At 38.2% G+C, this 17,721-nt stretch overlaps 1 long non-coding RNA gene across 1 annotated transcript in view; it reads left to right on the plus strand.

The window, feature by feature from the left end:
• The first annotated feature begins 7,927 nt into the window (after positions 1-7,927).
• Positions 7,928-17,721, plus strand: part of LOC123333955 — a 40,796-nt gene continuing 31,002 nt past the window's right edge. The window contains exon 1 of the long non-coding RNA XR_006551559.2: positions 7,928-7,969. This is a non-coding gene — a long non-coding RNA (uncharacterized LOC123333955). The remainder of the gene's footprint in view (positions 7,970-17,721) is intronic.

Below are 17,721 nucleotides of genomic sequence, written 5' to 3' on the forward strand. Positions count from 1 at the left end.
TATTTAAACAGGACCATTAAACCCGGTTTTGCATTATCTCTTACAAGGTGGAGTCAAAACATTCTCTCTCTCTGTCTTTTTCTTTTTTTTTTTAATATCTATTGCTTCTGAAGGTACACCTTTTAATGAAATCCAATGACTGCTGATGTTGATATGTTGACCTTGGATGTTCTGATGCACATATTAAATGAAGACCATATGTGGCAGTTTTCTTTGGAAATGATGTGTATTTTTGTACTTGTGAAATCAAGGGAACTGTTATTGAAACTCAGATCCTAAGTTTTGTATTTGCTCACAGCTGGGGTTTACCTAAGCCCTGGTAAGTACACAGCACATGCTTAGTTATGAGTTTCCTGGTAAAAACTCAGAGGTCTTGAAAAGTTCCTGAATCTTCCCAACATCTTTATTATCCATACTTGTGAAATCCCAAGACAGTGGCTTTCATAGTATGGTATGTGAGAATGAACATATGTGGTACATATTACAGGTACTACATATGGGAAATACTTTGTTATCATCTGTATTCTTCATCCTGATAAATCAATTTATTATAAGATATATGCAGCTGTTATGGAAATATGGAGAAATGTAGAAATGAGAGCTTCAGCATCAGTCCTTCCAATGAATATTCAGGACTAATTTCCTTTAAGATGGACTGGTTGGATCTCCTTGAAGTCCAAGGGACTCTCAAGAGTCGTCTTCTCCAACATCACAGTTCAAAAGCATCAATTCTTCAGTGCTCATCTTTCTTTATAGCCCAACTCTCACATCCATATATGACTACTGGAAAAGCCATAGCTTTGACTAGATGGGCCTTTGTAGTAAAAGTAATGTCTCTGCCTTTTAATATGCTGTCTAGGTTGGTCATAACTTTCCTTCCAAGGAGCAAGCGTCTTTTAATTTCATGGCTGCAGTCACCATCTGCAGTGATTTTGGAGCCGCAAAATATAAAGTCTGTCACTCTTTCCACTGTTTCCCCATCTACTTAGCATGAAATGATGGGACCAGATGCCATGATCTTAGTTTTCTGAATGTTGAGCTTTAAGCCAACTTTTTCACTCTCCTCTTTCAGTTTCATCAAGAGCCTCTTTAGTTCTTCTTCGCTTTCTGCCATAAGGGTAGTGTCATCTGCATATCTGAGGTTATTGATATTTCCCCCAGCAATCTTGATTCCAGCTTGTGCTTCTTCCAGCCCAGCATTTCTCATGATGTACTCTGCATAGAAGTTAAATAAGCAGGGTGACAATATACAGCCTTGACATACTCCTTTCCCTATTGGGTTCCAGTCTGTTGTTCCATGTCCAGTTCTAACTGTTGCTTCCTGACCTGCATACGGATTTCTCAAGAGGCAGGTCAGGTGGTCTGGTATTCCCATCTCTTTAAGAATTTTCCAGAGTTTGTTATGGTCCACACAGTCAAAGGCTTTGGCATAATCAATAAAGCAGAAAGATGTTTTTTTCTGGAACTCTCTTGCTCTTTCAATGATCCAATGGATATTGGCAATTTGATCTCTGGTTCCTCTGAGTTTCTAAATCCAGCTTGAACATCTGGAAGTTCATGGTTCACATATTGCTCAAGCCTGACTTGGAGAATTTTGAGCATTACTTTACTTGTAGGTGAGATGAGTGCAATTGTATGGTAGTTTGAACATTCTTTGGCATTGCCTTTCTTAAGGATTGAAATGAAAACTGACCTTTTCCAGTCCTGTGGCCACTGTAGAATTTTCCAAATTTGCTGGCATATTGAGTGAGGCACTTTCACAGCATCATCTTTTAGGATTTTAAATAGCTTAACTGGATTCCATCACCTCCACTAGCTTTGTTCGTAGTGATGCTTCCTAAGGCCCACTTGACTTCACATTTTCTTGAAGAGATCTCTAGATTTTCCCATTCTATTGTTTTCCTGTATTTCTTTGCACTGATCACTGAGGAAGGCTTTCTTATCTCTCCTTGATATTCTTTGGAAGTCTGCATTTCAAATGGCTGTATCTTTCCTTTCCTTCTTTGCCTTTGGCTTCTCTTCTATTCACAGCTATTTGTAAGGCCTCTTCAGACAACCATTTTGCCTTTTTGCATTTCTTTCCCTTAGGGATGTTCTTGATCCCTGCCTCCTCTACAACGTCATGAACCTCTGTCCATGGTTCTTCAGGCACTCTGTCTATCAGATCTAATCCTTTGAATCTATTTGTCACTTCCACTAAATAATCGTAAGGGATTTGATTTAGGTCATACCTGAATGCCCTAGTGGTTTTCCTTACTTCAATTTTAGTCTGAATTTGGCAATAAAGAGTTCATGGTCTGTGCCACAGTCAGCTCCTGGTCTTGTTTTTGCTGACTGCATAGAACTTCTCCATCTTTGCCTTCAAGAAATATAATCAATCTGATTTCAGTATTGACCATCTAATGATGTCCGTGTGTAGAGTCTTCTCTTGTGTTGTTGGAAAAGGGTTTTTGCTATGGCCAGTTTACCTCTCCTAATATATAATATTTATATGTGTATGTATTCATGATGAGTTTTTTCTTCTGCAAATTCACTATACTTTGACCAGTACTTTGATTTTGTTTATTATTTCTGATGGGAAAAATTCCCTTTTAGAATAATTCTAGTGAACTCATCAAGCAGAGCCATAACCTAGAGTTATTTCCTGATTGCTTCATAATGTCACTAAGAGTTTATGATAGTTATAGGTCATAAGAGTTAGGGCTGTGAGATTTCATATATCTCAAATTTTGTACTACGTGTGATCATTAGAGGTGAATGGACATGTTTAGTCATAGGCACATTAAAATTCAGTTAGTATAGATTGACTGAGAGATGAGAAGCCAAGGTTATATTTGGAGGCCCTTTCTTATTGTTTGTATTATGAAGGTCTACTTATAGGTAGTTATCCTTTGGGTTTCCTCTTTCTTCTAATTATTCAAATATAAAAATATCAAGAAATTTTCAAAATTTTGTGGCCATGGTGAATAATATATAGGTCTTATGAATAAACAAAACCCAGACTCCTCCAAAAAAGGGGAGAGGGTTATAAAGTAAATAAAAATAAAATACAAAATAAAACAGATGTCATATTAAGAAGAAATTTAGCCACAGAGTTGTCTATAAGTGGTGTGGCATTTGGGGGATGAAGAAAACTACTTCCTTTTAACTACTTGCCCTACGAAATAAATTTGTCCCTTTTAGTGAGATGACTGCTTTATCAACTGTTACTTTGATGAATATATTTTAAAATTGAAACCAAAATGCAATTCTGAACTTTCCAAAGCAAGACATGCGTATCACAGCAGGGGAGAAGGGAGAAGCTGAAGGTCAAAGGGGAAATTCCTCATGCTAGAACTTGTTTTTGCAAGTTGTGCCAATATCCACAATTTCACCATTACTGACCTTCAATGAAGAGGACACAATGAATTAAAAAAAATTGAGAAGAGAGCTTGATAGCTATCCATAATCTCATGTACAAACTACTTGAAAATAGCAACAAAATTCTATCACACCATACAAATTTTTCTTTTCTAAAAAATAATTTTATTTTTATTAACTTCTTTAACAACAAAATAATCTGGATTGAGGAACAGCCAATTAACAATGTTGTGATAGTTTCAGGTGAACTCTGAAGGGACTCAGCCATACATATACAAATATCCATTCTCCCACCAAGGCCCCTCCCATCCAGGCTGGTACATAACATTTTTTCTCATTAAATTAACCATACTAGCATTTCTTAAAGTAATAATTACAAATTAGACTACATTTTTTATTAAAATTCAATGTAATTTGATTTAATTTTTTAATGTTAATGCACTTTGAAATTATCAGCAAAGCCACAAGTTCGAGTATTATTTTAAAAAGACAAGAAATAACCAATGTATGGCAAAAAAAAAAGCAAATATTGGTGTATTTAACAAAGTAGCAGGAGAGATCAAATACAGTTATATTTCATTGAATTTAAATAGAATATTACATTTCATATACTACTTTACTTAATGTCATTTTCCCACAATAAAAATTATAAATGTTTTTAATAAGATGAAGACCTCCTGAGTTTGTCACAGATATATATATATATATATATATATATATATATATATATGCCTTGCTAATCCTTCAAATTCTCAGACATGAGAAGAAAGAGTACTGTTATACAATAGAAAGATCTGTCTACTAAGCATCAAGAAAATTTAGGCTTTAATACAAATACAGTCTCTAATTCACCACATGACCTTGAAAGATTATTTAAATTCTTCCAGCCTTTGTTTTCTTATCTATAGCTTGAAAGCTTTGGGCTAAACTAGTCTCCTCATCTGCAAACTTCTTTCAGAAATTGATGCTGTACTCATGAGAATCTTGAGCAATTTTCAATATTTTAAAGTATTCTAAGAAAGAAAAATATGATATCATTACTTCAAGCTAAAATTTTATAAATTTAATATAATTTCTGAAGACATGATATTAGGGTGTTTGATCAAAGAGAGAAAATAATATATGTGTCTACATGTATGTGTGTTTGTGTGTGTTTTGGTGTTTTTTTGGTAAGTACATATTTTGAAAACATAGGACCTGTGTGGAAGAGAACATTAAAAGCACTTTCTCTAAGGCACTAAAATATTACTTTTTTGTATTTAACTACTTTGAACCAATCCTGCCACAGTTCAAAGGTATTCTTTTACTTTGAAGTGTTGTAAATTGGGGATTTTGTGTTTTTATCTTGTGTGTGTACTCAGTCACTCAGTCTTGTCCAACTGTGATTCTTTGTGTTTTTATCTTACATTGACTATTTTCATTCATGTATTGTCTAACTATAATACATGAAATCAATACTGCAATTAGTTTAGATGTCTAGTACTGTTGTTCAGTTGCTCAGTCATGCTTGACTCTTTGTGACCCCGTGGACTGTAACACACCAGGCTTCCCTGTCCTTCACCACTTCCCGGAGCTTGCTCAAACTCCTGTTCATTGAGTCGGTAATGCCATCCAACCATCTTGTCCTCTGTCATCCCCTACTCCTTCAGTCATCAATCTTTCCCAGAATCAGGGTCTTTTCAAATAAGTCAGCTCTTCACATAGGTGGTCAAAGTATTGGAGCTTCAGCTTTAGCATCAGTCCTTCAAATAGATATTCAGGATTGATTTCCTTTAGGATCTCCTCATAGTTGAAGGGACTCTCAAGAGTCTTCTCCAATACCACAGTTCAAAAGCATCAGTTCTTCAGTGCTCAGCCTTCTTTATGGTCCAACTCTCACATCCATACATGACTACTGGAAAAAACATAGCTTTGACTAGATAAACACTTGTCAGCAAGGTAATGTTTCTGCTTTTTAATACACTGTCTAGGTTTGCCATAGCTTTTCTTCCAAGGAGCAAGAGTGTTTTAATTTCATGGCTGCAGTCATCATCTGAAGTGATTTTGGAGTCCAAGAATATAATATCTGTCACTGCTTCCATTGTTTCCCCATATATTTGCCATGAAGTGATGGGACTGGATGCCATGATCTTCCTTTTTTGAATGTTGAGTTATAAGCCAGCTATTTCACTCTCCTCTTTCACCTTCATCAAAAGTCTCTTTAGTTTTTTTTTTTTTTTTTTTTTTTTTTTGCTTTCTGCCATAAAGGTAGTGTCATCTGCATATCTGAGGTTACTGATATTTCTCCTAGGAATCTTAATTCCAGCCTGTGCTTCATTCAGTCTGGCATTTTGCATGGTGTATTCTGCATAGAAGTTAGATGAGCAGGGTGACAACATACAGCCTTGACATATTCTTTTGCCAATTTTAAACCATTCTGGTGTTCCTTGTCTGATTCTAACTGATGGTTCTTGACCTGCATACTGGTTTCTCAGAGGGCAGGTAAGGTAGTCAGGCTTTCCCATCTCTTTAAGAATTTTCCACTTTTTTTTTTTTTATCCCAAACAGTCTAAGGCTTTAGCATAGCCAATGAAGCAGAGATAGATGGTTTCCTAGAATTGTCTTGCTTTTTCTATGATTCAGTGGATGTTGTCAATTTGATCTCTGGTCCCTCTGCCTTTTCTAAATCCAGCTTAAACATCTGAAATTTCTTGATTCATGTATTGTTGAAACCTAGCTTCAACAGTCTTTGGCATTACTTTGCTGGCATGTAAAATAAGTGCAATTGTTGAGTATTTTGAATGTTCTTTGGCATTTCCCTTCTTTGGTATTGGAAAGAAAACTGACCTTTTCAAGTTCTGTGGCCACTGCTGAGTTTTCCAAATTTGCTGGGATACTGAGTGTAGCACTTTCAAAGCATCATCTTTTAGGACTTGAAAGAACTCAACTGAAATTTTATCACCTCCACTAGCTTTGTTCGTAGTGATGTTTCCTAAGGCCCACTTGACTTCACATTCCAGAATACCTGGCACTAGGTGAGTGATCACACCATCATGGTTATTTGGGCCATTAAGGTCTCTTTATATAGTTCTTCTGTGTATTCTTGCCACCTCTTCTTAATAGCTTCTGCTTCTGTTAGGTCCATACCATTTCTGTCCTTTATTGTGCCCATCTTTGCCTGAAATATTTCCTTTGTATCTCTAATTTTCTTGACGAGATCTCTAATCTTTCCCATTCTGTTGTTTTCCTCTAATTTCTTTGAATTGATCCATTAGGAATGCTTTCTTATTGCTATTCTTTGGAACTCTGCATTTAGATGGGTATATCTCTCCTTTCTCCTTTCCCTTTTGTTTCTCTTCTTTCCTCAGCTATTTGTAAGTCCTCTTAAGACAACCATTTTGTCTTTTTGCATTTCTTCTTGGGGATGGTTTTGATCACCACCTCCTGTACAATGTTAGAAACTTTCACCCATAGTTATTCTGGCAATCTGTCTATCAGATCTAATCCCTTGAATCTTTTTGTCACTTTCACCATATAATTGTTAAGGATTTGGTTTAGGTCATACCTGAATGGCCTAGTGGTTTTCCCTACTTTCTTCAGTTTAAGTCTGAATTTGGCAATAAGGCATTCATGATCTGAGCCACACTCAGCTCCTGGTCCTGTTTTTGCCAACTCTATACAGCTTCTTCATTTTCTGCTGCAAAGAATATAATCAATCTCATTTCAATATTGGGCATCTGGTGATGTCCATGTGTAGAGTCTTCTCTTGTGTTTTTGGAAGAGGGTGTTTGCTATGATCAGTGAGTTCTCTTGGCAAAATTCTGTTATCCTTTGCTCTGCTTCATTTTGTATTCCAAGGCCAAACTTGCCTGTTACTCCAGTATCTCTTGACTTCTAACAATTACATTCCAGTCCCCAGTGATGAAAAGGAGATATATATATATATATATATATATATATATATTTTTTTTTTTTTTGGTACCAGTGGGAGAGTATAGGGGACCAAAATTTGTTACCCCATAAGATGTCTCTTTGGTATGCAGCCTGTTGCAATGAAGGCCCAAAAGATTAAGAAAGATCCATTGACTTTTCCCCTAACTGCCTAAAGGAGTTTGGATAAAGGACCTATTCCAGAAAAGGAGTTCTCAGCATGAATAGCTTGAGTATGATATGAACTAGGTTTGGTAGACAGGGAGGAGCCTAGCAAAGTCTAGTAAAGTTTTTCTCAGTGTCCCGTTATTTATTTATGGCTCAGCAAAAATTCATACATCAAACATTTTCTCTTTTTCTGCTTCCTGTGAATTGATTTCCTTAACTTTGAAGTGCCAAATCCCCAGTCTTTTCCTCTCTCAGATGACATATAAACTTCAATTGCTTTGCTTATTCTTAGGCTCCATATTCTTATTCAACCCCCCACCAGATGTACATAATTAAACTTCATTGTCTCCTGTTAATTTACCTCATGTCATTCCTCCACAGATGGTATGGTTGGTAGGATTAACATCTCTGGATGAACCCTGCTGCAGCTGAGAGATCCTGAGACATCTTATAAGAGTCCACAAAAGGTAGGAATTCTTACCACATCAGTCTTCCAGATTTCTGCCTGCAGGATCTGTTGGAGGTATCATTGGTAACAGCCCTTTTTCTCTTTTCTAAATTTATATTATCAGGAGAAACATGTGAAGAGCTAGTTTCTTAGGCTTAGTTACTCTGGTAAATTTGGTAGTGTTTTATTGGTTTTATTGATCCACTGCCTTCTAGAGAGGGTCACAGTTTTTCTTTGTCTCTGTTGTGTCATTTGTCTTGTTCTATGTCCTGAGAGCTTGATGTTATGACCAGTGGGAATATTCTATCTGCTAACTACCATCTAGAAAATATACTTACCAGGGTGCATTTGGCCATCAGTTGACTAGACTGGGAATCGAAGCAGCTGTAACCAGTTTGTCAGAAGTCCAGACAAAACAACCTGAACTTGTGACTGGCATCTCTTTGTCTCCCCTATGCCAGCCATCAGGAAAATTTATCATAGGGTTCTCAGTCCATAAGCGGTCTTCATTGTCTCAAACTGTATTGTCTCTTTTAGTGGCAACATCCTTACCACTTGTGTGATGAAATTCTTTGCTTTCTTAGACCATGGGACATGGTGCAGCCAAAAAAAAAAAAAAAAGTACTGAAATAATGTAAATAAATGTTGAAAGAGACAGATGAGGAATTGGCAAGGAAGAGCCATAGGACTTGTCCCAGAATGATGCAAATCTTTATATGATTTTTAAGAAATGGGATGGGGCTTTCCTGATGGTTCAGTGGTAAAGAATCTGCCTAACAATGCAGGAGACACAGGTTCAACCCCTGGTATGGGAAGATCCCACATGCCACAAAGCAGCTGAGCCTGTGTGCTGCAACAGTGTGCTGTGAAGCCCTTGCTGCACAACGAGAGAAGCCATCACAAAGAGAAACCCACACCCAGTAATGAAGAGTACCACCCCCCTCTTCACAACTGGGAAAAAAACTCATTACTGCAATGAACTCTCTGCACAGCCTGAAGTAAATAAATTAGGGAAAAAAAAAAAAAAAGAAATGGGATGAGGATGTGGGATGGCCAGCTGGATCTCCCAGATTCTCTGCAGCAGTGAGAGGCAATGAGAAGCTCGTGGTTTGCTGGAGGGCTTAGCCACACTGTCTCACTCCCAGCCACCTGGGCTGATGACTAGGGCCACCTAACCTAGGAGCCACTTGCTCTGAGGATTCACACTTTGCTCTCAGACAGAGGATGCTACCCACTCTGGGCCCCTTAATTTTTTATTTTTTTAAATAAATGAGATAAATAAAATACCAAATGATGGAGTTAAAGTTTTAATACAACACTATCTAAGGTTGGGTGGGCTAAGTGGACCCCCTATTGGTCTTTTAACATTAAAGGGCCTCAAATCAGTCTGCTCTATTTATCTGATTTACAGTAATTTTAAAACAATCCGAAAGGCAAAAATTATGCACAATAAAATTCACTTTTTTTGGCAAGACAAGCAAAATTTAAACATAAAATTTTAAGACTTCCCTGGAAGTGGTTAAAACTAGGTGCTTCTATTTCATGGGGAACAGGTTCAATTACTGGTCAGGGAACTAAGATCCTGTGTGCTGTGAGGCACAGCCAAAAAATAAAAATAAATCAATAAACATAAAATTCTCTCTCTGCCCTTTGACCTCCCTGATCCCCCCTACTGTGCATTGTGTATTTATTTTATACATCAGTTGAATCTCTCTTTTTGGCAGAAATACTACTTAACCAAAAAGAACAATGTTCTCCTAGCATCAACAAAACAACTTCTTAAAAGATCACATTCCTTCTTGATCTTGTAGGAGGTCATGATGATGCTTCCATCAGCATTGTGTAAACTGTCAATAATATGTCATTTCATGTAAAGTCCACTGTCTTGAAACTTACATAACCGTGCCTTGATTTCTCATGAGCAGAATAGTTCTTAGAGCATTCTGAGATGCTCTTCCTGAGCTATAATCCTCAACTTTGGCTCAAATAAAATTTTCCATTTCTTTCTTCCATCAACAGACTAATTTTCATCAACAATTACAGTGAGAAATCTGACCAGCTATTGCTTGGGCTAGCAAGACAATTATTCAGGTTTAAAATTGACAAAAGTGCCTGAGTCCCTTGGTTTAACCCCTCTGGAAATCCAAGGCCTTTTGCACAAAAATGGTGGGGGGAGGGTTGGGAAAGGTGGAGAGCATGTGGAGAGAAGTAGTTTCCAGGACTCCTTTATGTGGGAGCATGAGGTTGATACTAAAATCCACTGGTGGGGCCCTGACTTGGGCATATTGAAAAAAGTGTAAAAGTCTAAGGATTGATGCGATATTCGAGCAGGTATTATATGAATAGGTTATGTCTGTTGCACAAGTGTTTTATAGGAATAAGTGTTATGTCTGTCTGGGAATGCTTTCTCAACCCAGAATTGCGGGGTTGATGATGGGGTCCTAGGAAGTCTATCCCCTTCATGAATACAGTCCTGTCTTGGTAAAAGGGCTTGCATAACTCAATGAAGGATGAGTCATGCTGTGCAGGGCCACCCAAGATGGACAAATCACACTGGAGAGTTCTGACAAAATGTAGTCCATGGGAGAAGGAAATGGCAACCCACTCCAATATTCTTGACCTAGAAAATGAAAAGGCAAAAACATATGACTCCAGAAGATGAGTCTGCCAGGTGACAAGGGCTCCAATGTACTACTGAGGAAAAGCAGAGGGCAATTACTAATAGCTCCAGAAAGAATAAAGTGGCTGGGTCAAAGCAGAAATGATGCTCAGCTGTGAAAGTGTCTGGTAGTGAAAGTAAAGTCTGATGCTATAAAGAACAATATTGAATAGGAACCTGAAATGTTAGGCCCATGAATCAAGATAAACTGGACATGGTCAAGCAGAAGATGGCAAGATTGAACATCTATATTATAGGAATCAATGAACTAAAATGAAATTTTAATTCAAATTAACAATAAAAATAATATATTGAAATAAAAAAAATTAACATTATATCTACTACTGTGGGAAAGAATTCCTTAGAAGAAATGAAATAGCCTTCATAGTCAACAAAAGAGTCTGAAATGCAGTACTTGGCTGTAATCTCTAAAACAATAGAATGATCTTGGTTTGTTTCCAAGGTAAACCATAGACATAAATTGAAGAAAGTAGTGAAAACCACTAGTCCATTCAGTTATGACCTAAATCAAATCCCTTTTAATTATACAATGAAGGTGATGAATAGATTCACAGGATTAGATCTAGTAGACACAGTGCCTGAAGAACTATGGACTGAGGTTCATGATATTGTACAGAAGGCAGTGATCAAAACAATCCCCAGGAGAAAGAAATGCAAGAAGGCGAAGTGGTTGTCTGATGAGGTTTTACAAATAGCTGAGGAAAGAAAGACAAAAGACAAGGGGGAAGGAAAGATATATCCAACTGAATGCAGAGTTCCAGAGAATAACAAGGAGAGGTAAGAAAGCCTAACTGAATGAACAATGCAAAGAAATAGAGGAAAACAATAGACTGGCAAAGATGGAGATATCAAAGAAGAATTTCATGCAAGGATGGGCACAATAAAGGACAGAAATGGTAAGGACCTAACAGAAGCAGAAGAGATTAAGAAGAGGTGGCAAAAATACACAAAACTACTATACAAGAAAGGTCTTTATGACCCAGATAACCACTTTGGTGTGGTCACTCACCTAGAACTGGAAATCCTACAGTGTGAATTCTAGTGGGCCTTAGGAAGCATTATTAAGAACAAAGTTAGTGGAGGTGATAGAATTCTATCTGAACTTTTTATAATCCCCAAAATGATACTCTTAAAGCACTGCACTCAATATGTCAGCAAATTTGGAAAACTCAACAATGGCCATAGGACTGGAAAAGATCAGCTTTCATTCAAATCCTAAAGAAAAGGAATGCCAAAGAATGTTCACATTACCACACAATCACACTCATTTTACATGCTAGCAAGATTATGCTCAAAATCCTTCAGGCTAGGCTTCAGCAGTATGTGAACCAAGAACTTCCACATGTACAACCTGGGTTTAGAAAATGGAGAGGAACTACAGATCAAATTGCCAGCCTTTGAAGGGTCATGGAGAAAGCAAGGGAATTCCAGAAATCCATCTACTTCTGCTTCATTGACTACACTAACTGTGTGGATCACAGCAAACTGTGGAAATTTCTTAAGATGTGAATTTTAAGATCACCTTACCTGCCTCCTGAGAAACCTGTATGCAGGTCATGAAGCAACAGTTAGAACCGGACATGGAACAATGTACTGGTTCAAAATTGGGAAAGGAGTACATCAAGGCTGTATATTGTCACCCTGCTTGTTTAACTTCTGTGCAGAGTACATGAGAAATGCTAGCTGGATGAAGCATAAGCTAGAATTAAGATGGACAGAAGAAATATAAACTCCAGATATGCAGATGATACTGCTCTAATGGCAGAAAGTGAAGAGGAACTGAAGAACCTCTTGATGAGGGTGAAGGAGGAGAGGAAAAAAAGATGGCTTGAAACTCAACATTATAAAAACTAAAGAAAGTGAAAGTGAAAATCACTCAGTCCTGTCCGACTCTTTGCAACCCCATGGACTATACAGTCCATAGATTTCTCCAGGCCAGAATACTGGAGTGGGTAGCCTTTCCCTTTTCCAGGGGATCTTCCCAACCCAGGGATCAAACACAGGTCTCCCATATTGCAGGTGGCTTCTTTACCAGATGAGCCACAAGGGAAGCCCAGAAATGAAAGTAAAATTCCCTTATGCTATGCTATGCTAAGTCACTTCAGTCGTGTCCGACTCTGTGCGACCCCATAGACAGCAGCCCACCAGGCTCCCCCGTCCCTGGGATTCTCCAGGCAAGAACACTGGAGTGGGTTGCCATTTCCTTCTCCAATGCATGAAAGTGAAAAGTGAAAGTGAAGTCGCTCAGTCGTGTCAGACTCTTAGCGACCCCATGGACTGCAGCCCTCCAAGCTCCTCCATCCATGGGATTTTCCAAGCAAGAGTACTGGAGTGGGGTGCCATTGCCTTCTCCGAGGAAATTCCCTTAGTTCTGCCCAACTCTTTGTGACCCCATGGACTATACAGTCCATGGAGTTGTCCAGGCTATAATATTGGAATGAGTAGCTTTCTCCCTTCTTGAGAAGATCTTTCCAACCCAGGAATAGAACTGGGGTCTCCTGTATTTGCAGGTGGATTCTTTACCAACTGATCTATCAGGGAAGCCCCAATAAAAACTAAGATCATGGCAATTGGTCCCATCACTTCATGAAAAATAGAAGAGGGAAAAGTGGAAGCAGTGACAGATTTGATTTTCACAGGCTTCAAAATCACTGTGGATGACGACTGCAGACATGAAATTAAGGGTCTTGCCCCTTGGAAGGAAAGCTATGACAAACCAAGACAGCGTATGAAAAAGCAGAGACATCACTCTGCAGACAAAGGTCTGTCCATATAGTCAGAGCTATGGTATTTCCAGTAGTCACATACAGGTGTGAAAGTTGGGCCATGAAGGAAGCTGAGCCCCAAAGAATTGATTCATTTGAAATATGGTTCTGGGAGAAGATTCGCAAGAGTCCCTTGGACTGCAAGGGGATTGAACATGTCAATCCTATAAGAAATCAACCCTGAATTTTCATTGGAAAGATTGTTGCTGAAACTGAAGCTCCAATACTATGGCCACTCAATGTGAATAGCTGACTCATTGTAAAAGACCTTGATACTGAGAAAAAATGAAGACAAAATAAGAAGAGGGTAGCAAAGGATGAGATAGTTTGATAGCATCACTGATTCAAAGGACAAGAAGTTGATCAAACTCCAGGAGATAGGGGAGGACAGAAGAGCCTGGCATGCCGCAGTTCACCAAGTCAAAAAAAGTAGGGCACAACTTAGTGACTGAAAAACAACCACCAAAGGGAAAACTGTGGTTAGAGACATGAGTAAATGAAATTAAGCTGAAAGTTTATGTGAAAAGTGGAGTATTAGAATGGGCTTGTTTTAGTCTTGCATATCTCTACAAAACGAAAAATGTAGCTGTAGGAGCAATTCAAAAGCTCACCAGTCTTTACCATCTCAAACTTCCCCTACTAATCTCAAAATGCTTGTAGATATTGGGTTGTAAGAACTGTGTCTTTGTGGTGGAGATTTTCTACCTCCATCTTCTCTAGGACTTAAGAGACCTTTGAAAGGCAGATTTTAAGATCTTTCCCATCAGAGGAAATAAAAAAAAAAAAAAAAAGATGGGGGGGTGGGTTATTTGAAAATTGGACAAATGAGAAATCTTTAAAATCTTACCTACAAATATAAGTAAAAATTCTTTGGCCATGTTAAGAGATAATCTTGACTTTTTCCAATTGCCAGAACTGAACTTGTATCTAACTATTAAATTATAAACTAGTGAGTTTTGTCCTGTTTGACCCATCTCCTGACTTTTTTTTTTTTTAAGCAAAAGCTATAAGACCTATATAAAACCTATAAACATTTGTATGTTTATCTATGTATGTAAGGTGTGGATGCATGATTTTTTTTTTTTTTTTTACCTCAGAGTGATATTACTAAAATTAGTTTACAAAAGAACTTCATTTAATTGGCTTACATAAGCAAGTCCTCATGTAAAAATTCTCAGAGATGTAATAGAAACTAATCCAGGTTTTTTTCAAGTTAATGTGATATATAATAATCTGTAATTAAAAAATTAAATTTGTCAGCTTAATTAAAATAGCTATGTTTTAAGAGTTATTGGTAGTGGATATAATGTAGGTATCCAGCTTTTATTTGAGAAAAGTCATACATTGACTCAAATATGACCATATAGCTTTAAGGAACTGAGGCTGGTTTTGTATAGCCAATAACCCCCCCTGGAAAAAATAGCCTTGCACTTTGCTTACACGGTTTCCAGCAGCCTTACCAGGTGAGTAAGGAAAACCACTTCCTGGTAGGTACAGGAACCTCAAGATGCATTAGAGTCCTAGAGAAGAAATGAATGTACTCAACTAAATATTATAGTTGAGTCTGCTGGCAGGTTCTTGGCTTGGTTTTCTGGCTTGAAGAGGCAATGGGAAGTTCAGTCTAAAGATTCTGGATGAAAAGTTCCATCACAGGGGACTCAAAAGAGACTTTATGATCAATTTCTATTTTTACTGTACTTGTGTAAACAATTGGGCCAAGTTTAATTAAACAAAACTCATTTTAGAAACAAATTAGTCTTAAGTTGATTATCTTTGGTAGAAATGAGTGATTTTAGACAGAAAATAGTTTCAGTAATACGTCTTCATGGATAGTAGATTCTAGTGCTGTTCATTGTCTTCTAAGGTTTTGTTTTCTACCGATAAACTGGACTGAATCCTGAATTCCCCTGGTTTCCTCCAATATTTGGCTACAACTCTTCAAGCTAGTGTTTTTAATCTTATCTTCCATCCTTTTTTCTTGGAATCATTAAGAACTAAAATTGCCCTTTGCCAAAGCTATGCAAGCTAAAATTTTACAACTTGATATAAAAATAGAAATCACCCAATAGATCATATACAGACAGTCTTCATGATTGTTGCTAAATGGGCCACTTAGAATGATTATCAGAGACATTCAAACTGCAGACCAGGAAAATCTCTCAGTTTGCCACCACTTACCCTCACTCCATCTGATGATGCTTTAAGCCAGACATCTAAAATTTTTCTTGACTGACTGCCTTAAGAACTCAGCAACTGCGATTATAATTCACTCTAATCACTAAGCATTGCTTTTCTTTTGTTTACATAGAAATTCCTCTTATTAAATACCTGATTGTTTTTACCCTATAAGCAAAACTTTGAGAGCCTACCTACCTCACTACCTTTTGAAATAAGATTGACTGAACTAATCTATTGTCAGGACTAAGAGAGGGGCTCAATGAGATACACAATAATCTATCAACTCAACTTTTGTACCATGAAACTTCTTGGAGAAGTTTCAAAGGCAGAACTGTACTAGAGCAAAATTTGAGTGCCGAGTCCTCAGTGGCTCAGTCATGTCTGACTCTTTGCGACCCCATGGACTTTAACCTGCCAGGCACCTCTGTTCTTTCAATTTTTCAGGTAAGAATACTGGAGCAGGTTGCCATTTCCTCCTCCATGGGTTCTTTCTTACCCAGGGATTGAACCAGTTGACTGCACAGGTGGATTCTTTACCTCTGAGTCCCTTGGGGAGCCCAGGAGTAAAATTTGCCACCGCTGAAATGTGTCTCTCAGGCATGCAGAGTATTTTAATTTGAAAACAATCAAGGCTTGAAAGACTTAGAAAGCACCTTTGATCTTCCCCAACTGCTTAAAGAAATTTAGACAGAGGACCTGTTCCTGGAATGGAGCTATCATAGCTATAGCATGATATGGTAGATAGGGTAGACAGGGAGGAACCTAGCAAAGTCTGTTAAAATTTCTCTCTCTGTCCCATTGTTTTGTTGACTAAAAGATACACAACTTGAGAGTTGCAAATTGAGTTTTATTTGGGGCAAAATGAGGACTGCAAGCTGGGAGACAGCACCTCAGATAGCTCCTAGAGACTGCTCCAAGAGGATGTGGCGGAAGGTCAATATATAAGATTTGGTGAAGGGGAATTTCAATGCAGTGTCGGACATGACTGAGAGACTTCACTTTCACTTTTCACTTTCGTGCATTGGAGAAGGAAATGGCAACCCACTCCAGTGTTCTTGCCTGGAGAATCCCAGGGATGGGGGAGTCTGGTGGCAGCCATTTATGGGGTCGCACAGAGTCGGACACGACTGAAGCGACTTAGCAGCAGTAGCATGCTCTTTACTTTACAAACGGTTTTCTGCTAGTCAACAGGAGCTGATGTCACCATGATGGGATTTAGTGCTTTTCTAGATATGAAGAGATACAAGGATTGGGATCATAAAATTACTTCCTGAAAATATCGAACTATCTAACCACCTGTTTCACCAGCTTCCTGGAGAGTGCCGCCTCACTCTCCCCCCTGAATTCCCCTCAGGAGGTGTTGAAAGTCAGTAGCTGTAGCAGCACAGTGTTCAGTCTCTGCAGAGGCAGGTGGCAAACACCCTTGTTGCTGTTCGGTCACTGGCAAATGCTCTTGGCAAGTGCCAATTTGTAGCTGACTATTTCTTTATGGCCTATCAAATGTTTGTTTACCAATATTTGCTCTCAGGAGCAAAAATATCTTTCCTCTACCCTTCTGTTCTTCTTACTGGTCTGAGAATTAGATATATTAACAGGAGAAAAACAAAACTTTAGTGACATGTATGTCTTCTGCATGCACTTGTGTGTGCTAAGTTGCTTCAGTTGTGTTCAACTCTTTGCAACCTTATGGACTGTAGCCCACCAGGCTTTTCCGTCCATGAGCTTCTCTAGGCAAGAATACTGGAGTTGGTTGCCATGCCCTCATTAGGGCATCTTTGTAATCCAGACATCGAATCTGCTTCTATTGCATCTCCTGCATTGGCAGACAAGTTCTTTACCACTAGTGCCACCTTATGTGACAGAAACTCTGGAAAACTTAGTCATTTTCCAAAACGGCTGAAGCCTTTGCCTTAAATACTGTCTTCAGCTAAAGAGGAAAGAAAATGTTGGGAGTAATACCTTGGAACTTCAAAGAGGAGTAAGGCTATTGACATGGAGATGGAAAAGCAAATGTTTGATAATAAATGTTTGATGGGCCCTGCAGAGACACAGTGGGACTTTGAGTTCCAAGGCCTCCTGTGTTTCCATACCACACATAGCCCATATTCTTTGCAGATATCTTTACTGATAGTAGAGATGCTCCACCTATATCAGGTTCTTTAGCTAAACTCTTTAGATATCTTGCAGAGGAGGGAGGGTGGTAAAACTTTCCT

The sequence above is a fragment of the Bubalus bubalis genome, chromosome 1 (assembly GCF_019923935.1).
Source record: "Bubalus bubalis isolate 160015118507 breed Murrah chromosome 1, NDDB_SH_1, whole genome shotgun sequence".
NCBI lineage: Eukaryota > Metazoa > Chordata > Mammalia > Artiodactyla > Bovidae > Bubalus > Bubalus bubalis.